Source organism: Thalassophryne amazonica, chromosome 12, assembly GCF_902500255.1.
Source record: "Thalassophryne amazonica chromosome 12, fThaAma1.1, whole genome shotgun sequence".
Lineage (NCBI taxonomy): Eukaryota > Metazoa > Chordata > Actinopteri > Batrachoidiformes > Batrachoididae > Thalassophryne > Thalassophryne amazonica.
In genome coordinates this window covers 90,948,590-90,974,403 of record NC_047114.1, presented here as the reverse complement: position 1 = coordinate 90,974,403, position 25,814 = coordinate 90,948,590, and positions in this window count along the sequence as shown.

Below are 25,814 nucleotides of genomic sequence, written 5' to 3'. Positions count from 1 at the left end.
AAAAAAAAAAAAAAAAAAGGAGGTCACTGGCCACAGGAAGCAGCATAAAAGTGCCCAAAGCCACTGTTCTTAATAAGAGCACCTCCCCTGGGGCGCTTTCCCAGCAGCGGAACCACCACATGGAAAACTTCAATCTATATCGAGTGCTCTGGGCACAAAAGAGCAGCCATTTTCATGGTCCATTCCCAAAGCCAGGAGCCATCTTATGAAGTAAACAAACCTGAGTACAAAGATGTGCACCTGGGTATGAGGTCAAAGCTGTTCCATCACTGACCCTCACCCCTGCAGGGAGAAAGTGTGTGAGCACTTCTTTTTGTTTGTTTCTGGGAAGGACACACTGCAAAGTTATGCTTTTTTATGGTAAATTTTGTCAGGAAATATTTATATATATATATATATATATATAAATGATTTGTACGTACTACAATCAAAGTTGGGAAGCATGTACTAACCAACGTTAAATACACAGTAAGTATTCGGACACTGGGACGTCCTGTGGTTTGTGCGGCATTGACGGCGGTAGGACAGGAAGTGATGCCGTAGGTGATGGGAGGCGTTATATGGTGGTGCCGTTGAGGTGGTCTGGTATATTGTTGGTTATATGTGCTGTCTGTGTTCTCATATCAACTCCACAATCTTGAGCTTGTGCACACATTGGGCGGGCATGCCACCCGTTGTTGTGGCATTAAACCAACCTTCAAGACAAATGTCCTTTTCTATTGTTTGCATGTAACTGTAGAATCTGCATCTAGCTGATGCAAACTGGTACTTAACGTGGATCTTCCTCTAACCTGATCTGCTTAGCACTTTAATCAGTATGTTTTATACTAAACTTATATTCATGGCTCAGAAAGGATCTTTGATTGCTCTTTTTTACATTTTATTCGCTATAGGTCACTATTTTGCCATTTATTTGGTCTGAAGGATCCTGAATACTCTGGTCTCAATGGAGGCTTCCTCCAAAGCATTGTAAATTGATTTATTAATAAAGTTTGTGTGCGGCTGAAGAACGCAGGCTAATAAAAGCGGGAGTGGGAGAAACACATTTGAAAATAAACTTTGAGTAACTCATTAGATTAAGAATATTATAAGAATAATAACCCTGAGCTCCACCTGGGGAGGGAAATCTCATTAACAGGTTTTTCGATTCCTCCTTTCAATACATTAGTTTAAGGTGCCAGAGAGTGTTCAATTATCACCCACCCTCTCACCTCTGAGACATAGGGTGACGAGAAGCCCCAGAGGAAGCTACAGGGCTCGGAAGAGGCTGCACGCACAAGATCCTAAAACTGCACATACACGTGCACGGTTTCCCTTCATTCCCCCTAAACTAAAGGGCTTTCTGGGCATTTGTTCAACACCGTCAACAGGCAGTAAAGATCTGGAGGATTAGCCAGGCTATTCAGTCTGACTGAGGGCGAGCAAACACACAGTAACAAATTAAGAGCAGATTGGTACCATACGTTTGAAAACATGAATGTGTAAATCATACTGGTCCGATTGTAAGACTAAAATATGGGGTCATCTTACAATCAGGGCTCTCTCAGAGAATTATCATTTACTTCTTCATTCTATCAAGAATAAGACATGTCTGGAACCAGGGCCACTGCTAAGGTTTTGGAGGCCCTAAGCATAATTGGTCAGGGAGGCTCCCCCCCCCCACACACACACACAAAAGTTCTACTCAAACTGTTACTATTTATTAAAATTCACATTAAATACACATATAGCAATGAACATTTACAATGTTATAATAAGTAAGGCCAATAACAGTAAAGAACAGCAGCACCATTTATAATGTATAAATAATAAATAACTTTCTTAACAGCAGCATTAGAATTAAATTAAATAAAAAAAAAACACTGTAGATTCCAAATAAATAATGAGCAATGAACAAATATAATTATGCAAATAAATAAAGACGGCTTTACAATAAAAAAATAAATAAAATAAAAAAAAATCAACTGCAGGTTCCAAACAAACAATGGCCGATGAACAAAAATAATTCTGCTCATAAATAAATAAGAAGGCTTTACAAAAGTGCACGGCAAGCTTTCCTGGCAGCAAAATCACTGAGAAGGTCATCCAAAGACAGGAACAAACTGTCAGGAACAAACACAACCCTGCGCCGTGCAGGGTTGCCAGATTGGGTGTTTTCTCATCCAATTGGTTTGTTTAGGGTAAAAATATGGCACTGGACGAGTTTTTTGTATAGAATTGCCACACACATTTTAAAAATCAGTTCAAATTGCGCAGGATTTAGTGCCACCATGCATTTATGAGCATTTATTGGACTGGAAATCGTCACATCTGGCAACCCTGGTTAGGCGACACAGCGAACAGAGAAAGACGCAAACAGGGCTGTACCATTTCAGGGAATCGGGGCGGGGGTGGATTAGGCAAAAAAACTGTTAATTTGCCCCAATTAAGTAATGGGGTAGGGGCCTACACAATGTTTAAAGACAAAAACGATGGGCCTATTCATAAATAATTCATATTGATTTTGAAATGTAATAATTTCAACACATTTTTCAGTCAATTGGAGGCCCTGCAAACTAGTGCAACATGGTTGGTGCCCCACGCAGACTGCGTAGTCTGCTTATGCTGAACGGCGGCGCTGTCTGGAACAGCTAGATCACAGCAGGACGTTTAAAAGCGGTCACAGACATGACAGTGTCATGGGATTGCTTGTATTGTATTGGTCTGAATATAAGATGCTCAAATTATAAGACAACCCCAGTTGTAAGACAATCCATATTGTAGTCTTATAATCAGACTAATATGACTTATGCATTCATTTTTTGAGATGTTATGCCATTGATCTACTCTTAGTTTGACTCCACTGCCAGGGGCGTCAAAAAGGGGTGAATAAGAAGACGGATTCTAGGGGCCCATGATTGACAGGGGCCCAAGGAGGCCCCTAATAGGATTATAATACTGACAATATGACACTTAGTAATAAACTTACAATCATATATGTTATTTACAATTTATCAGTAACATTTATGTAAAATCGTTGAGTCTACCTGCTCCATCCGTCAGCTGCTGCGGATGGAGCAGGCAAAAAAAGAAAAGAAAAAAGCACAGACAGGAGAAAGAAGTGACAGTATGTCACTGAGTTCTTTCATAGGCAAGGTGAGTCTGTTACTGGTTCATCTGATGGAAAGTTCTGGAACATTAGCCTGTTGTCTGTTCCTAACTTTGTCTATAGTTTATAAGCTAGCTCACTTTTCTCCCCATATTAGCTCATATTTCTGAAGATAACTCTGGATTTATACATTTCACCATTGTTTTAGTTAACTAATCAATGCAGGCAAATGTTTAGCAAGCTGCTCTGCTAAAAAAAAAAAAAAAAAAGATGACGCATGTTCCAAACAGACACATCAAGAGCAGCAGCAGTCTGTCAGCCCCAACAACAATATAGCCTCATATATCTATTTTTGTCAGCCTGGAGTATCGGTCTTGCAGCAAATAACTCAATCTAAAATGATTTTCATTGTATTTTCAGTGCTTCCCTGACCAAGTAACTGTCAAATCATGTTTTTCTTTTCACACATATGGGAATGATGGTTAAAAATATCATAAAAATGCATAGTTTTATGTAAAAAGTTATCAAAATTTTCTGCCGGGGGCAGTAACATTTCTTTTCATGGGACCCAAAATCCCTGGCAGCGCCCCTGTCCACTGCATCCAAGTTGAGAACCTGGATGAGGATTACAGTGTAAAACTCAAACATGGTCTCAAGTTCACACAACCCTGCCAAAAGGATGCTGTATAAATGTATCCCAAGCAGCCAACTCTTCCTTCTCTCTCTCTCTTTCTCTCTGTCTGTCTGTGGCCTGTTTAGTAAATATTTACACCATCTTACATGCCTGAATGTGTCCTTTGGTACAGTTATTTTCTCACATGCCTTCAACCAGCCTCACCTTAGTTTTCTGTCTTTCATCAGTTTCCAATGTTCTTATTGGCCTTCTGGCGACACCCTTAAGGCAGGAGGTTTGGAAGTCCATGTTTGCTCTGGAACCATTTACTGGGGCCCCTCCTCCTTCTTAAGATATGGTTGAGCGCCCGAGGTAAGGTTCAAACTCGGCCCACCTGCAGCGCTGTGTCCCCCCTCCTGCTCCCTCCGGGACAGTCGCCCTCACTAAGCAACATACCTCCAACTCCAACAACTGCTTGGAAAGACATCAAACTCCAGAGATTAACACGCCGTTGCACTAAAAAAATGGATTAAAAGCACATGCGGACGTTTGCAGCTGTGTGAAGGCAGCACCCATCATTATTTCCAAGTTTAGCTTTTAAAAATGTTTTTTTTTTTTTTTTTTTTAAACTGTTGAACTAAGTAAAGAATGTTTTGAGGCATCCTGCACTACTTTGAGTTTATTTCTGGTAACTATTGGCTAACAGTTAATGCCAGTGCAGCAACACCTGAAGCAAAACTGTGGTGCCAGCCAATTTTATCTTAAAATGAACTTCAAACCCCATGCAAAGAAGGCATAAAATAGACATGTCGTCAGAACAACAGCATGCTCCTGTTTTAAAAAGTAAGACAAAAGTTGAACCACATGTGTAGGCTGCATATGATGTTACAAATTTGAGGTCTTTTTTTTTTCAAAATCTGAAAAATAAAGCAGAAAAAAAACATTAAACCAACAACTTGTTTTTTTTACTTGAATTCTGCCCAATGACATACATCTGTTGTTATTTTGTTCTATTTTAGACTAATAAAATTGTGTAACTATAACAAGAAAATGCTTTAATCCTTAACGAAATCACTGCTTTCAATGTCGTTTTGGGTTTTTTTTTTTTGTTTTTTTTACTGAAATTAAGACAAAACTAGCAAATGCAGAAAATACAAATACCAAAAAAGAAAAACATCTGCATTAGTTCAGCAACATGTTGTTGCATCAAAAAACATCTTGCAAGTTGAAAAAATAAACACTTGCAAACAGAGAACAAATAGAACCTGCATCACATACAACACTTTGATATGATAATGTGTCAGCACACAATGAATGAAAAAGCAACAAGAACACCAGATGTGCTGCAGAGCTCCACAACACAGCAAAAGTATGAACACAAAATTCAATTTAAATTAATTCAATTTATATCGTGCCAAATCGTGAAGGCGCCTCACATAAAAACAGCTCAAAAACAATATAAAATAATAAAAAACAATGTAAAATAAAATTAAAACATCAAAACACAATTAAAAGTTGACAATAAAACACAATAAAGAGTAAAATAACTCTTAAAATAATTAAAAAAGGATGCTGGGTCTCCACAGAATCTGAAAGTCTCACTGAGCATTCCACAAAACAGGAGCACGGTACAAAAAAGCTCTCTGTCCCGCAGACCTTTTCCTCACCCTAGGGACACAAAGTAGTCCTGCACCCTGAGAATGCAAAGCCCAGGCCGGTACGTAAGGTTTAATTAGGTCAGTGAGGTAGGGAGGTGCCAGTCCATGAGCAACTCTATAGGCCAATAGCAAAACCTTAAAATCCGACCTTGCAGAGACAGGTAGCCAGTGAAGGGATGCCAAAATGGGGGTAATGTGATCAAACTTTCTACTTCGTGCCAAGAGTCTGGCAGCAGCATTTTGAACCAGTTGAAAACCCCTAGTACTGGGCTGCGGCAAACCAGAAAATAAAACATTACAATAATCCAGACTAGCAGAGATAAATGCACGTATCAAAGTCTCGGCATCAGCCATAGACAGGATGGGACGAATCCTCGCCACATTTCGCAAATGGTAGAGGAGGAAAGAAGTTTCTGCCTGTAGGACTTTTAATGATGGACTGTTCAGTGCTTCACAGCACTGTATTGTCTTTATCTCCAACTGAACACAAGAGCTGAGTAAGTTTATTTATTTGCTTTATTGATGATTTTATGCAATAAATGCACTGAACAGTAGAAGTTGTTAGTACAAGGGGCAACTGAAGCATTTTGAACCTGACCCAGAAAAGTAGGATACGGTTCTCTATCGTTTGTATTCTGAGAAACCGACATTTCTCATCATTGCACGCAGTGAGTCAAAACTTCACACATTCTCAACAAATGTTGGTTTCTTAGAATGCAAACGATGGAGAACCACGCCCTACTTTTACTGGGTCAGGCTCGAAACGTCTCAGTCACCCCTTGTACTTCTGTTGTGTTGAGTTTTGCAGTTTGTCTGTTTGTGCACACTTGTGAATTTCCAACAGACACATTATTACATGTGCTGCAGGTTATATTTGTGTTCTATGTGTTTGCAAATGTTTTCTCAATTTGCATGACGCATTTTGATGCAACTGCTTTTTGGAGAATTGATGCAGATGCGTGCGTGCGTGCGTGCGTTTGTCCTCTCTTGGCCACCATATAAATCTCATATTGTGAAGCACTTTTTATGTACGAGTATGTACGGTGTGAAAATGCTATACAAAGAAACTATTGTTATTCTAATCATTTTTCATGTATGAGCACAGATCGAATGTTATTTTGGGTCAAATCACAGAACAGTTGGTGATGAGGTTTTGGAGACGTGGTTGATTAAACTGCTGTGTCCTTTTCTATTCTAAAGCTTTTTAAGCCTTACACATCAACAATTTAGCCCTTGTATTTTTTAATCAGTGATGCAAACTAATGCAAAACCTCTGAGATAACGTGTTAATATTTAAAAAATTAAATAACTGGTCGTGGGTGTATGGATTTTGGCATTTTTCAACACGGCACCAGCGTGTGTTCTTTTGCAAAAAGGCAGGATGATTTGCAGATAGGTAAAACTATTAAAAAAAAAACAGGCTTTTAGCTTGAGGCAAGAGAGTAGTTATTTCTTTTCACTCCCTCCAGCAGCACACATGGCGTTATTCATTTCCATTTTTCTGTTGCCTAAGCAACTGTTGAACTGCTGCGTGCACTTGGCTTGTTTCATTTTGTGTCCAATGGACTGGCATTTAGTGTGACAGAGGAAAAGAGAAGACATGACGGTGGAAAAAATCAATTCTTTGAAAATGGATTTTGATCAGAGCCCACAGCGTCGTTTGATACTGAGGCCACATTAAAGCTACAGTATGTAGGATTTAGGGGCATTTATTAGCATAAATGGAATATGGTGTTAATAACCATCTGTTCATTAGTGTATAATTACCTGCAACAATGAATCGGTGTGTTTTTACATATAAGGTTAGGATGAGCCTTTTGTATCTATATGGGAGCCCCCCCACAGAGGATGCCATGTTGATACAGTAGCCCAAAAGGGGCATACAGACTCTGCCTTTTGTATTGTGTAAAACAAACAAAAAAGAAAGAAAGAAGAACAACAATCAGTGGTTGCTCCTCTGTACACGTTCTGCTAGTGCAGGCTAACAAGCTCAACAACCCTCAGTTTTGTGAAACAGGATCATATGTATTATTTATCACAAGAAAGGGCAAAAGAGCATGAATCCCTATCGCCAAAGAAACGAAAATGTGAGGAGAAATAGTTCAAAATGCTGCTACCAGACTTTTGACACGAAGCAGAAAGTTTGACCACATTACACCCATTTTTGGCATCTCTTCACTGGCTACCTGTCTCTGCGAGGTCGGATTTTAAGGTTCTGCTACTAGCCTATAAAACTGTTCATGGACTGGCACCTCCCTAGTTAGCTGACCTAAGTAAACCCTATGTGCCAGCCCGGGCTCGTTTTGGGAACTGTTTTGTAAATTGTGTTGGTCGCATGGCCCAAGCAGAGGGTCACCCCTTTGAGTCTGGTCTGCTTGAGGTTTCTTCCTCAAATCATCAGAGGGAGTTTTTCTTTACCACTGCTGCCTGTGTGCTTCCTCTGGGGGTTGGTAAGGTTAGACCTTACTTGTGTGAAATGCCTTGAGGCAGCTTTGTTGTGATTTGGCACTATATAAATTAAATAAATTGAAATTGAGAAACAAAGTCATGACTGGCAATGTTATAATGCAATTTGCAACCTCCCCACTAGAGGACACTAAATCCTGCAGACTGTAGCTTTGGAGATTTTAACATGGGGTTCTACTGGTATCCAAGTCAGTTGAGTCCAGCTGCGTGGTCGTCCGCTGCTGACTAGTTTTAATACCCCCCTCCCCCACCGTCAATACCAATTTCATGATAGCATCAAGAAAATATACTATATTTCGTGACAGTATCCTGAACTAATAGATTAAATCACTTTTCGTGATGCCATCACAAACTTGCCGTGAGATCGGGTTGTTGAGGCGATTCAACTGCACATATTCAGTCTCTTGAAGATGTTTCGCTCTTCATCCAGAAATGCCTCTTCAGTTCTTTGTCCACATCCAGTCGACCTGACTCCAACCTATTGGGATAAAACGACCTGGATGACTAAGAAATTTCACCGATGGTTTTATCGGGAGTGATGCATTTTGGATCCAGCCTCAAGTGGTCATTCAAGGAACTGCAACATTTTCCACTTATGTGTTGCTTTCATTTTTCAGCTGGTTTCAAAGCAGTAATTGAATTAGTTAATGAGTAATCTTGCTAATTAACACCCAATAAGCATGCACAGGTGTAAACACTATATCCTCCTTGGCTGGGGTAAAAATGACATTTCTCCACCAAACTAAGGAATGATGCATGCAATACAATGTGCAAAAAAAAAAAAAAAAAAAAAAAAATGCATGCACATGCATATGCACACACACACATACACATGCATATACAGTCGGCACACATACACACACACACACACACACACAGACTTGCACAAAGTTTTAGTGCTTAGTTTTGATTCAGCTTTTCATTAGCCACAGGGCCCAACTCCGGTTAGCTCCAGTATTTGGCTCAATTAGAACAAGATCCAATTAGAGGGCTGCTTCCGCCTGGGGCAAGGAGAGGCAGGAAATGGAAACTGAGAAATGTATAAGTCGACAACATGCGGACACAGCCAACATAAACAAACTTACTTTGTTGATCTCTGCTGTTGCTATGCAAGAGTCCTCTGGGAGTTACAGCCCTGCTACTCTAAGCTATGAGATTTTAAAAAAAAATTATATATATATATATATAAAGAAAAAGAAGACGAAGCCCCGCGGCAAAACATGAACTCTGTGAACACAAGGACTCCGACACCATGAAGGGAACGTCTGGGCCCAGAAAATGAAAAGCCCACAGGCGTTTTCCATTTACAGCTAAAAATCCGGCACTAGCTCCTAGCCAGGGTTAGTATCAGACTCTCAAAATGAATGCTTACACTGCGGGGGAACAAATGAGGAGCTTTCTATTGTCGCTCTATTGAATCTGTCGGTTAATAGACATATACCTTACTACTGACAGAAATCAATAATGTACAATAAGATGAAGGAGAGAAAGAAAGAGCAAAAGAAACAGCAGGAGAGACTCTGCACTCAGTATTTCTGCCTGTCCGCCGTACGGTTCGAGGTGGTGATGGTTCAATGTTGTGTGAGCTGTTTGGGCTTGCCCTTGCCTGGGGCCTTGTGTGTTCCTACCCCAGGCGGCGTGCGAGGGAAATGGTGTGTGGTGCGAGGGTAAACCTTGACCTGCCTGCCAGGAGGGTCCACGCGGAATGAAATGAGCACAAACAAAGAGGAGGAGGAGGAGGTGCACATTAGGCAGCTTCTCTCGCATTACAGTTTCACTCTTTTCCTTGTTGTCTGATCTAACCCTGAGAGGCAGACTGCACATAGTGCAGCTGTGGCGGGGACACGCATCTCGCCGATTGGGAATGTTCAGGTGTTGGTGGGCGGCATCCTGGTACGCGGCGACTGGCTCGTGGAGATTGGAATTTGAAATGTTGTGTTTGCCTTCATGCTCTGCCAAGTTGTGTTTGAGGGAAAGATGGAAATCCCATTATGTCACATGTCTAACTTGGCTCAACAAACTCCTGAAAGTCATTTGTGAAATTGGGTTCAGATCTTAATGAGTTTCAAAGTGGTTTGGTGTTTAAAGTCTGCGGAGGTTATACTTGGTGAAGCGTCGGGAAACGCAGTTTGACGTATCGCGCCTACTTTTAAGATGACAGCGAACTGCAATTTGATAACAAAATAAAAGAAACACAAATTTAAGTGATCCCAAGTAAAATACAGAAGAAACTTAAGACTGTTTAATAAGTTAACTTCATGTTTGTACAAATCTTGTCATATTTGCATGCAAGAACCACTCGTATACACACAGATTAAGTCATAAATGACTCAAGTGATTTTGAAAAATTTCCCACATTCACAAATTTTCTGCATTTTTTTGATAGCCAAAATGTTTATAAGTGATCCAAACCTGTAGGTGGAGTCATGTACAAGTAATCTGTCATCCAAACCTGGAATATTTTATTACTTTTAAACAGATTTTGTTTGAAGATCCAACATAATTACATTGATGTCATCAGAGTTGGGCCAGAATACTTTGAAATGTAATCAGGTATTGAATACAATTTGCAAGGGCATTTTCATAATTAGGAATTGTGTGATTCAATGAAAATAAAGTAACATAATCGGAATACTTGTTGATTACTTCAAAATCAATTGCAGAACATGATGCACATTGTGAAAGGCGTCAGTCAGAGGGCTGATGTACGTAAACCCTGTATGCTCTGCACACTGGGATATTTTCATATCCAATAGTTCATGTTATCAATCAATCACAAATATTTTGCTGATCAATATAAACTTTAGATCATCTCTCTAGCCCTACCGGTTGTGAAAATATAACAGGAAATGTGTTTTAACCACGTTTTTATTGATCTTGACCTTTGTCCAATCCTTTCCAAAAGTTAATCATCATGAGATATCTGCCCAAGTAATATTCTCACCAACTTTGGTGAAAATCCATCCAGCAGTTTTTTTAGTTACCTTGTTCAAAGACAGACAAACACAGACAGGACCAATTACAATACCCTGCATTGCCTAAAAGTATCTCAAAACATATCTTTTTTCTTCATCTTTTTTTTTCCTTAAACCATATTCCACAAAATTCACTCAGCAATTATGTTCTTGTGGTGCACATTTTTACACTTTAGTCTTGAGAGATTTTCTTCTATTCGGGTCATTCCATGTCAATTCAACAAGGGCTTCACACACTTTGTCTCAGATTTTCTTCAAATTTTAATCAAATATTCCCAGACTATTCAGAACAACAAATCTGAAGTTTGAGGCCTGTAGGCCAAGTAGTTTCTGAGATACTGTATGGCCAATTTAGTGTGCATGGGGTCTGCCATTTTTAGGCAAAAATTATAGTCGTCATTTCTGGAGCCATGTTCAAGGTAGAATATCTCAGCAAATAATGGACTTAGAGACCTCAAATTTTCTGTGGCAGTTGTCATGGACACCCAGACTTGGACTATAGTCAAACACCAGACATTGACACTAAATTGTGAAGTTTATGTATGCTCAAACTATGGAAAATATTACATTGACTATTGCGAGCATCCATGTTTGAGACACTGAAGCATACAGTAGTGTTCAGAATAATAGTAGTGTTATGTGACTAAAAAGATTAATCCAGGTTTTGAGTATATTTCTTATTGTTACATGGGAAACAAGGTACCAGTAGATTCAGTAGATTCTCACAAATCCAACAAGACCAAGCATTCATGATATACACACTCTTAAGGCTATGAAATTGGGCTATTAGTAAAAAAAAAAAAAAAGAAAAGGGGGTGTTCACAATAATAGCAGCATCTGCTGTTGACGGTACAAACTCAAAACTATTATGCTCAAACTGCTTTTTTAATAGCAATCCTGTGAATCACTAAACTAGTATTTAGTTGTATAACCACAGTTTTTCATGATTTCTGCACATCTGCGAAGCATTAATGTTGTTGGTTTGGAACCAAGATTTTGCTCGTTTACTAGTGTGCTTGGGGTCACTGTCTTGTTGAAACACCCATTTCAAGGGCATGTCCTCTTCAGCATAAGGCAACATGACCTCTTCAAGTATTTTGACATATCCAAACTGATCCATGACACCTGGTATGTGATATATAGGCCCAACACCATAGTAGAAGAAACATGCCCATATCATGATGCTTGCACCACCATGCTTCACTGTCTTCACTGTGAACTGTGGCTTGAATTTAGAATTTGGGGGTCGTCTCACAAACTGTCTGCGGCCCTTGGACCCAAAAAGAACAATTTCACTCTCATCAGTCCACAAAATATTCCTCCATTTCTCTTTAGGCCAGTTGATGTGTTCTTTGGCAAATTGTAACCTCTTCTGCACGTCTTTTATTTAACAGAGGGACTTTGCAGGGGATTCTTGCAAATAAATTAGCTTCACACAGGCGTCTTCTAACTGTCACAGCACTTACAGGTAACTCCAGACTGTCTATGATCATCCTGGAGCTGATCAATGGGTGAGCCTTTGCCATTCTGGTTATTCTTCTATCCATTTTGATGGTCGTTTTCTGTTTTCTTCCACGCATCTCTGTTTTTTTTTTTTTTTCCCCCATTTTAAAGCATTGGAGATCATTGTAGATGAACAGCCTATAATTTTTTGCACCTGCGTATAAGTTTTCCCCTCTCCAATCAACTTTTTAATCAAACTACGCTGCTCTTCTGAACAATGTCTTGAACGTCCCATTTTCCTCAGGCTTTCAAAGAGAAAAGCATGTTCAACAGGTGCTGGCTTCATCCTTAAATAGGGGACACCTGATTCACACCTGTTTGTTCCACAAAATTGACGAACTCACTGACTGAATGCCACACTATTATTATGAACACCCTCTTTTCTACTTTTTTTACTAATAGCCCAATTTCATAGCCTTAAGAGTGTGCATATCATGAATGCTTGGTCATGTTGGATTTGTGAGAATCTACTGAATCTACTGGTACCTTGTTTCCCATGTAACAATAAGAAATATACTCAAAACCTGGATTAATCTTTTTAGTCACATAGCACTACTATTATTCTGAACACTACTGTACCATTACACTCAAAGAAGCCTTTCCATTTCTTGGCTCCTTAATGCCTGCTATACTGGCTATGAAATATGTAAATTTGGCATATCTGTGGTAAACAGTTATTGTGGGAGAAACCTCTGAAATCTGAAAAAAAAAAAAAATTTTGTGGTCGAATTTTATTAGAAGAAAAGCTCACGTGGGCAGTAAATAAAAGTCTTCTAAGTGATTCCATTTTGAAGGTACTGATATCTACTTTATGTGTTATAAATATTGCCTTCTTTATGAAACTCCTTCCTGGTTAATTTAAGCATCATCCAATTATGGATGATGCTTAAATTCGTTGAATTGACATGGAATTGGGTTTCATCATTTTAAAATGACCATATTTTAATCATCAAAAATTTAATCATAATCTGATTACACATTTTTTCCATGTAATGTAGAGTTGCGTCAGGAAGGGCATCCGGCGTGAAACTTGTGCCAAAATCAATAGCCTTCTGAGTCCTTTTCTTAGTTCCTCAGCAGAGCTGCACGATCTCTGAGGATCCTTCCAGTTTGAAAATGTGGACTGTTAATTCCAATGGGTCCAAACTGGAGCTGCAACAATTAATCAATTATTATTCTAACATCAAATTAATCAGCAACTCTTTTGATTATCACTTGATCATTTTGAGTCATTTAATAAAATCTGATTTCAGTTTATTTAATGTTCTTCTGGGTCAGTGGCGGTGCCAAGGGGGGCTTGGGGGCGCCATATTTTCCACCATTTTATGGACCCAACAACTAATTGCTTATTGATCAATTATTTTCTTGATGAATCAATTATGAAAGAAAAAAAAAAAACTTTTGTTGCAGCTCCACTGCAGACTTCTTATTGGTACTTTAATGTCCCACGTTGTATGTTCTGGCCTTTAAAAAAATAAATAAAAATCCTAATGATGCTGATAATTGGTGTAAACGAGGCTCTGACAGTAGACACCCCCAGACACTGGTATCAGCCTGCTTACCTGTAAAAAGCCCAGTGAAATCCATTACATACTTTAGAGACAACTCATAAATGGAATAATTAGCACAGCATGCTTTCCGCCTGGCTGGAAGTCTCTCTCCATAATGAACAAAGGAAAGGAAATTAGCTTTTGTCTCAAAGTCGCAACTTCAAAGATCCCTGCCATTGCATTTAATACAGCCATCGCCCCAAGCAGCATGGAAGAGAATAAAATAAGCGCTCTCACTCAGACCCCATTCCGATCAAGGTCTTTCTCAGGACAAATCCTGCGAGCTCAGCCGACCACACACACGCAGCCTGGGCCGGAGCAGTCGGAAAGAAATACGCAAATCAGTCTTACAATATGTGTTTTCATTTGTGTATCATTACATTCAAAGTTATGGCTCTATGCAGCTGGATGTAGGATTAATCACATCAGGTCAGTGTTGCGACCCGGAGGTTCCCAGCTGCGGTTTGGGTGACCTCTGACCGAAATCTGGCCTCACTACTGTCCGAGTAAACCGCTGGCAGAATCATATACTGATTTGACACCTGGCATGATACGACATTACAGCATGTTCTAAAAAAGCCTAAACAGACGGATGTTTGCGTTGGACCTGACAGGATGCCAGTGACTGAGGCGGTTTACTGTCGGTCACACAGTGTCAGATGCAAAGACGTCTTCTGTGTACACTGTTGTGTAAAACATCTGTGATTTAACCTGACTTGCAAAGTGAAAACACACTGCTGAGAAAGCTGCACTAATTTTTTTTTAACCCACCACCCCCCGGCCCTGAAGGCTCAAAGAGTGTTCCGCGTTTGGAGGTGGAATGCGAACGTGCTCACAAACTCTAACTCACAAACTGCTGTTTGATTAACTTTAAATTTTTTGCACATGAGATGGTATCACGTTGGCCTAGACTTCCTCTGAGATTAGATGGAGCCAGGTCCAGACGTGGCTTGTGGAATGGTTAACATGGTTTGACAATTGAGAAATAGGACGGTGTTCCAACATTTTGCCTTCTATTTCTGACAATAAACGTGTGTCCGAGGCAAAGTACCAAATATTACTGACCACCAAGTTAGTTTGTGGTCAGCAATTTTTGATTCAGTTGATCGGGCTACTGTCTGGGACAACCTGAGAATTTGTGGGATTCCAACAAGTTGCTGGACATCACAGCCAGCCTAGAGGCTTCTAGGCAAGTACTGTGAGTGCTGTACAAAGCGGGGAAAAGGCGCTTGTCAGGGATGTGTTTTGGCTCCTACACTATTCAGTGCTTGCATGGATTTGGTGTTGGGTAGTGTTATGGAAACCAGCAGCTTAGGTGTTTTTGGTGGCAAGGAAAGGTTTACTGACCTTGACTTTGCGGGTGATGATATTTGCAAATTGAATGGATGTCCTGTTTGCAGCACTTGAGATGTTGACTGAGGATTCTTGGTGTTTGGGTTTGCGACTGTCCTGGATCAAGACTCAGATCCAGGCTTTTAATGACTTCCTGGACTCAGCCATCAGATATTTTTGCAGGAGAGCAGATGTGGATGATGTTTTTGGTACCAAGCCACTTTGGAGGATCCTTGGGAACCACTGGAATGAGGAGCATCAGACTCAACATTTTAGCCATTGGTGCATTTCTCTATTCATGATCGAGCACATACAGTGAGGAAAATAAGTATTTGAACACTCTGCGATTTTGCAGGTTCTCCCACTTAGAAATCATGGAGGGGTCTGAAATTTTCATCTTAGGTGCATGTGCACTGTGAGCGACATAATCTAAAAAAAATAAAAATAAATAATAAAAATCCGGAAATCACAATGTATGATTTTTTAATAATTTATTTGTATGTTACTGCTGCAAATAAGTATTTGAACACCTGTGAAAATCAATGTTAATATTTGGTACAGTAGCCTTTGTTTGCAATTACAGAGGTCAAACGTTTCCTGTAGTTTTTCACCAGGTTTTCACACACTGCAGCAGGGATTTTGGTCCACTCCTCCATACAGATCTTCTCCAAATCTTTCAGGTTTGGAGTTTCAGCTCCCTCCAAAGATTTTCTATTGAGTTCAGGTCTGTAGACTGGCCAGGCCACTCCAGGCCCTTGAAATGCTTCTTACAGAGCCCCTCCTTAGTTACCCTGACTGTGTGTTTGGGGTCATTGTCATGCTGGAAGACCCAGCCATGACTCATCTTCAGTGCTCTTACTGAGGGAAGGAGATTGTTTGCAAAAATCTCGCAATACATGACCCCATCCATCCTCCCTTCAATACGGTGCAGTCGTCCTGTCCCCTTTGCAGAAGAGCACCCCCAGAGTATGATGTTTCCACCCCCATTCTTCACGGTTGGGATGTTTTCTTGGGGTTGTTCTCATCCTCTAAACATGGTAAGTGGAGTTGATTCCAAAAAGCTCTATTCTGGTCTCATCTGACCACATGATCTTCTCCCATGCCTCCTCTGGATCATCCAGATGGTCACTGGTGAACTTTAAACAGGCCTGGACATGTGCTGGCTTGAGCAGGGGGACCTTGCTGCCCTGCAGGATTTTAAACCATGACAGCATCATGTGTTACTAATATAATCTTTGTGACTGTGGTCATAGCTCTCTTCAGGTCATTGACAAGGTCCTCCTGTGTAGTTCTGAGCTTTCTCAGAATCATCCTTACCCCACAAAGTGAGATCTTGCATGGAATCCCAGACCAAGGGAGATTGACAGTCATCTTGTGTTTCTTCCACTTTCTAATAAATAATCATAACAGTTGTTGTCTTCTACCAAGTTGCTTGCCTGTTGTCCTGTAGTCCATCCCAGCCTTGTGCAGATCTACAGTTTTGTCCCTGGTGTCCTTAGACAGCTCTTTGGTCTTGGCTATGGTGGACAGGTTGGAGTGTGATTGATTGAGTGTGTGAACAGGTGTCTTTTATACAGGTAACAAGTTCAAACAGGTGCAATTAATACAGGTAAAGAGTGCAGAATAAGAGGGCTTCTTAAAGAAAAATTAACAAGTCTGTGAGAGCCAGAATTCGCGCTGATTGGCAGGTGTTCAAATACTTATTTGCAGCAGTAACATACAAATAAATTATTAAAAAAATTATACATTGTGATTTCCGGATTTTTTTCTTTTAGATTATGTCTCTCACAGTGGACATGCACCTAAGATGAAAATTTCAGACCCCTCCATGATTTCTAAGTGGGAGAACTTGCAAAATCGCAGGGTGTTCAAATACTTATTTTCCTCACTGTCGATATTGAGATATGGTCATTAAAGCATTTTGGATAGTGATCTTTGATTTCACCTTGACCTTTGACTCATGAACTTGACATGACCTGTGTTGACAGAAGACAGTCCACTAAGTTTATCTCCCAAGTGCAAAATTGTGCTTTGCTTTGTGTGTTACGTCAATTAGAATGCCTGCTTTATTTACGTATAAAATTGTTTATAAATTAACAGTTCCAACATAGATTTGTTTTTATTCACGTCAGATTTTCGGTTGTAAAAATGTTTACATGTCCTAAGATTTAACAAACTCATGGAATTACTTTTAAAAATGTTTAAATGATTAACTAGCATAATTTGAGGGAATTGGGAAACTACTGGCCTTACTTCAGGACCAACCTGTACAATCCATGCATTTTTGTGTGGCAGAGCAAAACGAGAATTAAGCCTCGGCTTTCAGACCACAGTCACGACAACTCACGTTCCTCCTTAGGCGTCATCTGGAAAAGATCTGCTACCATGACCAACTGTACAGTCTACTGTATAAAACTTTAAGACACTTGGGGACCATACAGACTTTACATCATCATTGAGGAAGAAGTTCCATTTTAACAGCCATGAATGAATAAACGATTGTCCCAAAGGTCCAACAGAACCTCACAATCATAAGAAACTGATGAAAAAATTGGAGGCATCAGACAGAAATGTGATGTTGTCCAACTTTAAGAAAGCACTCCACCACCATGACCTGCTGGTGGAGGAGGAAGCTGCAGAACTCTAAAATTGGCATTAAAAATAGACTAAGGTCTATAGCTAGCAAGCCTTTTTGTTTTTGGATGACATTTCTATCTGACTGGTTCCCTGTCAACACAGAGTCAGACTCTTCTTCACTTCATGCTACAGAATCCAGTCATAAGCACCACCACCAGAGGGCCTCAGTGCCTATATAGGACTTACTTCTTCCATCTCCATCACAGTTTCTGGTGGACCTTTAAAAATGTTTGTGAATTAATGGGTGTTAAGCCAAGATTCAACGGTTTCACAAATATAGCCAAAGCTTCTGCGAGTTATTTGGTCTTTCCCAGAGTATTCAGCATAAATGCAGTTAGGTTGTAGTTTGCCTTGTTGACAGTCAGATAAGTTTTGCTGATGTTAGGCTCGCTATATTCTTAAAATATCTCATGATATGAACACTGACATTGTCAGTCCCCACATCGCGACAATTCCTCGGTGGTGAGGAAAATCTCTTGATCAATTCTCAGACAGGATGGTGGAAGCAAAGAAAATCTACATCCAAGGTTGATCTTGAGATGCCTGAGCATGTTTTTTTTTTAATGTGGGAATGTCGTTGCACGTCTACAAACACACAACCCTTGACAGATCCTTAGCCTGTACCGATGGCTGGGATACCCCAGAGAATCGGTTTGAGGACCTGCTGGAGCCTTCACCCGCCTTTTACAGCTGTTGGGTTACAAAGCATCACCTCCTCCGCCTGATCTGTCGTTAGCCATTTCGTGTTCAGGGTGTACAAGGTCCCCACTGTATTTCATCCCAACAGATATTCCCCTACTTGATCTGTTGCCAGGTGTCACAACGCGGACAAGGTGTTGGATTTTGACACCCAAGTCCATGAAAATTCAGTAAGGTAAGTCTTCTATAATATATACCAATTCTAAGGAGAACGTTACTAGTGTATACTAGGGTGTATCTAAATATCTATAAAAGGAAGAGTAGAATAGAAGCAGAGTAGAGTAGAGCCACTTAGGTGCCTGGTCTTGAGAACCAGGGATGGTAGGTTGAAAAGCTTTTTATCCCATGGGAACTCTCTCTACCCACCGAAGCGGCTCAAGAAAATGGAATTATCATATTATTATATCTTAAGATATATAATAAGCCATGCTAGCTTATTATAGGAAGACAAATTACAAAATATATATGCTATCAAATGGAAACCTAAAACTAGGTATTATATGTTGATATCTATTATAGAACCCATAAAATAAAGAATATAAAAAAAATCTATATCATGTAAAAAATGTATATAACGAAAATAAGCTAACTAAGTAGGAGGAAGAGCTACCGTAAATTTAGCACTGGTACCACAGTCTCTTATACAAAGAGACTGGTAGAGTGTTTTTAAAAACATGGCTGTGATTGGTCCATCTGATATGTCGGCCGCTATTAGCTATCACTCCACGCTCTGTGATTGGCTGTGGCGTAACCGCCGAAAATGTAAGTTGGTTCCACTCCTCCAGAGACTGTGGTACCAGTGCTACGTTATAAACAAAGGCTGCAGCCAATCAGAGAGCGGCGTGTCTCAGCCAATCAGCAAAATGTCAGAATCCTGACTAAAAGTCACGTGACCAAATAACCCGATGCCGAATCCTTTGCATTGGCTGGAGGAGTGGAACCAACTTACCATAAATTAGCCATGTGTAAGAGAGAAACAAAAACCGGAACACTTACCACGATTTAGCATACATGCCCCATAGTGCTGCACCACACTGCATTATGGGTACTAACAACATCAAACTATACTCAACATCAATCTATTCGTATACACGCACTCCACACTTGTTAGCATGCTAGCTATGTAGCTGTAGCCACAACAGGCTAAAGTAAATTAGCTTGTCTGAAAAATCTTGCATGTGTATGTCAAGGCCAGTCAGTTTAGATGCTAAATTGTGTGTGTGTTTAATTTTAGTAGTTGTTTCAACAAACTGGTGTTTGCTCCTGTTTATTTTGTGTCAGGAGTCTCCTGTCATTAATCACGCTAAAGGTGCGCTGCTGCTAGAGCATCCGAACAAAATGACTGACAAGATTTCAACAGTAAAAAGGGATGACTTCTGTGTAATGTCATTCACAAGTACAGCTCCAAAATGGCAGCTTTGTAACATCCCCTCCTCATTATCGGCGGCATTTTGTCCTCGCCGTTGTTATCGTCAGTGTCTGAAAGCTAAAGGAAGCGGCGCTCAAGGCCAGGGCGAGTAAGTATTGGCCGAGGCGCTCTTCCCGCTCCTATCTCACTCCTTTATCTGCCAGGATCAGTTGTTAGTGCTGGCACTTTTCCTCTGCTGTCCTCTGGAGAGAGGTGGCTCTCAGCTGGAGTGAGGCGCCGGCGGCGATGCACCGTCTCCATTGTGTGCAGAGACACACGGAGGACTGGAGCCACTCTCAGTGCAGGTGCAGAGAGGGAGAGCGAGAGGGAACACACCTGAGGGAACACACACACACACACACACACACACACACACCCTTCCCCGACTCACAGAAGTCAGACTTGTTTTTTTGAAGGGCCTTTTTAGTGCGGGGACATTTGTTGTCGGGAGGACAGATTTACTGGAGGTACACTAGACTGGAGGCAGAGAAAGGAACTTCAGTTTAGAACATTTCCTCAATAACTGGCACAGAGATTTGGTTAGAAAGGCAATCTAAGAGAATGAATGCAATTTTCAAGATTGGGGAGAAAATACAGAATAATAGCTGTCACAAGAACAATTTTCTGGCTCTGAAGCTTTAAAGTGGGGTTTTGATTAATGATTCACACTTCTGACGGCTGTCAAACAAATACTTGCGCGCTCCATATGGGTGTGGGTTTCGAGCCAAAATGCACAGCCAATCGCCAATTTCTGGAACAGTGACAAAGTTAAAAATAGTTTAGATTCATCATAACCTGATGTTACCAGAACTCACAAATGATCTTACTAGCAATAGCTTGAAAAGGTCCATTTTATGACAAACACGTGGAATTAAATGGCTTGTTGTGTGGGGAAATGTCCTAACAGATCATCTAAGATGTCCCTGTTGCAATATCTATGCTGAGTGAAACTCTCCTCTTATTTAATGTTGTATGCTAACAGTGTTAGCGCTTTTAGCAGCTGTTGGTAGGTGAAATACGCAGCTGATAACTTTTACTGTCCACACCAAAGTACATCATTATGAGAACCATGCACCGTCCCCAAAAGTATGATTTAATAAACACCTGAACTGTGGTTAGCTGTTAGCTTGTGCTTCGGACTCGGGACAGGGGGCGTGTTCAGGTGTTTTTCATCACACAGTGAGCCACCCATGCTCCGCCCCTTTATGCATTAATGACTTCATTGTGAATCAGTGCAGGCAGGGCTCAACATGGCGACGCCCAGAAATTGGGTCATTTTGGCTTTTCCAGTTCTCTACAGAAAATCAAAAGGTGACGTCACGTAGGCTCGACCCCGTATATATACAGTGTATGAATCAATCAATCAATCAATCAATCAATCAATTTTTTTATATAGCGCCAAATCACAACAAACAGTTGCCCCAAGGCGCTTTATATTGTAAGGCAAGGCCATACAATAATTATGTAAAACCCCAACGGTCAAAACGACCCCCTGTGAGCAAGCACTTGGCTACAGTGGGAAGGAAAAACTCCCTTTTAACAGGAAGAAACCTCCAGCAGAACCAGGCTCAGGGAGGGGCAGTCTTCTGCTGGGACTGGTTGGGGCTGAGGGAGAGAACCAGGAAAAAGACATGCTGTGGAGGGGAGCAGAGATCGATCACTAATGATTAAATGCAGAGTGGTGCATACAGAGCAAAAAGAGAAAGAAACAGTGCATCATGGGAACCCCCCAGCAGTCTACGTCTATAGCAGCATAACTAAGGGATGGTTCAGGGTCACCTGATCCAGCCCTAACTATAAGCTTTAGCAAAAAGGAAAGTTTAAGCCTAATCTTAAAAGTAGAGAGGGTGTCTGTCTCCCTGATCTGAATTGGGAGCTGGTTCCACAGGAGAGGAGCCTGAAAGCTGAAGGCTCTGCCTCCCATTCTACTCTTACAAACCCTAGGAACTACAAGTAAGCCTGCAGTCTGAGAGCGAAGCGCTCTATTGGGGTGATATGGTACTACGAGGTCACTAAGATAAGATGGGACCTGATTATTCAAAACCTTATAAGTAAGAAGAAGAATTTTAAATTCTATTCTAGAATTAACAGGAAGCCAATGAAGAGAGGCCAATATGGGTGAGATATGCTCTCTCCTTCTAGTCCCCGTCAGTACTCTAGCTGCAGCATTTTGAATTAACGGAAGGCTTTTTAGGGAACTTTTAGGACAACCTGATAATAATGAATTACAATAGTCCAGCCTAGAGGAAATAAATGCATGAATTAGTTTTTCAGCATCACTCTGAGACAAGACCTTTCTGATTTTAGAGATATTGCGTAAATGCAAAAAAGCAGTCCTACATATTTGTTTAATATGCGCTTTGAATGACATATTCTGATCAAAAATGACTCCAAGATTTCTCACAGTATTACTAGAGGTCAGGGTAATGCCATCCAGAGTAAGGATCTGGTTAGACACCATGTTTCTAAGATTTGTGGGGCCAAGTACAATAACTTCAGTTTTTATCTGAGTTTAAAAGCAGGAAATTAGAGGTCATCCATGTCTTTATGTCTGTAAAACAATCCTGCAGTTTAGCTAATTGGTGTGTGTCCTCTGGCTTCATGGATAGATAAAGCTGGGTATCATCTGCGTAACAATGAAAATTTAAGCAATACCGTCTAATAATACTGCCTAAGGGAAGCATGTATAAAGTGAATAAAATTGGTCCTAGCACAGAACCTTGTGGAACTCCATAATTAACTTTAGTCTGTGAAGAAGATTCCCCATTTACATGAACAAATTGTAATCTATTAGACAAATATGATTCAAACCACCGCAGCGCAGTGCCTTTAATACCTATGGCATGCTCTAATCTCTGTAATAAAAAGCAGCACTGAGGTCTAACAGAACAAGCACAGAGATGAGTCCACTGTCCGAGGCCATAAGAAGATCATTTGTAACCTTCACTAATGCTGTTTCTGTACTATGATGAATTCTAAAACCTGACTGAAACTCTTCAAATAGACCATTCCTCTGCAGATGATCAGTTAGCTGTTTTACAACTAACCTTTCAAGAATTTTTGAGAGAAATGGAAGGTTGGAGATTGGCCTATAATTAGCTAAGATAGCTGGGTCAAGTGATGGCTTTTTAAGTAATGGTTTAATTACTGCCACCTTAAAAGCCTGTGGTACATAGCCAACTAACAAAGATAGATTGATCATATTTAAGATCGAAGCATTAAATAATGGTAGGGCTTCCTTGAGCAGCCTGGTAGGAATGGGGTCTAATAAACATGTTGATGGTTTGGATGAAGTAACTAATGAAAATAACTCAGACAGAACAATTGGAGAGAAAGAGTCTAACCAAATACCGGCATCACTGAAAGCAGCCAAAGATAACGATACGTCTTTGGGATGGTTATGAGTAATTTTTTCTCTAATAGTTAAAATTTTGTTAGCAAGAAAGTCATGAAGTCATTACTAGTTAAAGTTAATGGAATACTCAGCTCAATAGAGCTCTGACTCTTTGTCAGCCTGGCTACAGTGCTGAAAAGAAACCTGGGGTTGTTCTTATTTTCTTCAATTAGTGATGAGTAGAAAGATGTCCTAGCTTTACGGAGGGCTTTTTTATAGAGCAACAGACTCTTTTTCCAGGCTAAGTGAAGATCTTCTAAATTAGTGAGACGCCATTTCCTCTCCAACTTACGGGTTATCTGCTTTAAGCTACGAGTTTGTGAGTTATACCACGGAGTCAGACACTTCTGATTTAAAGCTCTCTTTTCAGAGGAGCTACAGCATCCAAAGTTGTCTTCAATGAGGATGTAAAACTATTGACGAGATACTCTATCTCCCTTACAGATTTTAGGTAGCTACTCTGCACTGTGTTGGTATATGGCATTAGAGAACATAAAGAAGGAATCATATCCTTAAACCTAGTTACAGCGCTTTCTGAAAGACTTCTAGTGTAATGAAACTTATTCCCCACTGCTGGGTAGTCCATCAGAGTAAATGTAAATGTTATTAAGAAATGATCAGACAGAAGGGAGTTTTCAGGGAATACTGTTAAGTCTTCAATTTCCATACCATAAGTCAGAACAAGATCTAAGATATGATTAAAGTGGTGGGTGGACTCATTTACTTTTTGAGCAAAGCCAATAGAGTCTAATAATAGATTAAATGCAGTGTTGAGGCTGTCATTCTCAGCATCTGTGTGGATGTTAAAATCGCCCACTATAATTATGTTATCTGAGCTAAGCACTAAGTCAGACAAAAGGTCTGAAAATTCACAGAGAAACTCACAGTAACGACCAGGTGGACGATAGATAATAACAAATAAAACTGGTTTTTGGGACTTCCAATTTGGATGGACAAGACTAAGAGTCAAGCTTTCAAATGAATTAAAGCTCTGTCTGGGTTTTTGATTAATTAATAAGCTGGAATGGAAGATTGCTGCTAATCCTCCGCCCCGTGCTACGAGCATTCTGACAGTTAGTGTGACTCGGGGGTGTTGACTCATTTAAACTAACATATTCATCCTGCTGTAACCAGGTTTCTGTAAGGCAGAATAAATCAATATGTTGATCAATTATTATATCATTTACTAACAGGGACTTAGAAGAGAGAGACCTAATGTTTAATAGACCACATTTAACTGTTTTAGTCTGTGGTGCAGTTGAAGGTGCTATATTATTTTTTCTTTTTGAATTTTTATGCTTAAATAGATTTTTGCTGGTTATTGGTAGTCTGGGAGCAGGCACCGTCTCTACGGGGATGGGGTAATGAGGGGATGGCAGGGGGAGAGAAGCTGCAGAGAGGTGTGTAAGACTACAACTCTGCTTCCTGGTCCCAACCCTGGACAGTCACGGTTTGGAGGATTTAAGAAAATTGGCCAGATTTCTAGAAATGAGAGCTGCTCCATCCAAAGTGGGATGGATGCCGTCTCTCCTAACAAGACCAGGTTTTCCCCAGAAGCTTTGCCAATTATCTATGAATGTAAGCAGTATGCATTTTGCAATGTATTAATTCAATCACTTCCTTAAAACAACATGGTGGCCTGACCTAGTCGTAACTGGCTGCTGCAGGGAAGGAAAATGTCAACATTCGTCTCCTTTTATCTCTTTGGTGGTAACTAGCATTCAGTGACAGTGACAGAGGACAAAACAAAGAGTAAAACATACTTATTTCTAATTTGGTCCTCTAAATGTTAGCTAATGATAACTACAATCATGGAAATATAGACCTGGAATGGACGTGCGCACCTCAATCTATTAGTGTCGCTCATGACAGGGCGGCACCATTACTAAGGGTGCAGATCATAAATAATAAACTGACAGCTTTTTTTGCACTAGTGTCGCTATTTCTTAACGGATTTTAATAAATGTAGGCTTGTTTTAAAGCCCTTTGAAAGCTCTTTCCAATGAACATATACATGTGTGGGTGAAAAAAAAAAACTTTTATGCAAAATGCAGAAATTTGGGGAAATTATGAAATTCTCTCTCTGTTGTCACTATTTGTTAACAGATTTTAATAAAAGTAGGCTTGTTTTAAAGCCCTTTAATTGCTCTTTCTAATGACCCCATACATGTTTGGGTAGAAAAAAAAATGTTTTACGTAAAGTGTGGAAATTTTGGGAAAATATGCCATTCTGTTCATTTACTGTGATGGTTTTTTCCTGACATCATAATTCTCGATGGATTTTTATAACTGAAGCCTTGTAAGTTGTATTCAAGCTGATTAAAAGCTCTAACGAACCCATACATGCCTGGATAAAAAAAATCCTTATGTATTAAAATATAAATCTGAAGTATGCCTTGCCATTGTGCTCATTTACCTTGCTTTTTCCACTGTAATATTACTGCTAGTCTTTTAATGACAACAACATATATATGATTTTTACTAACATTTT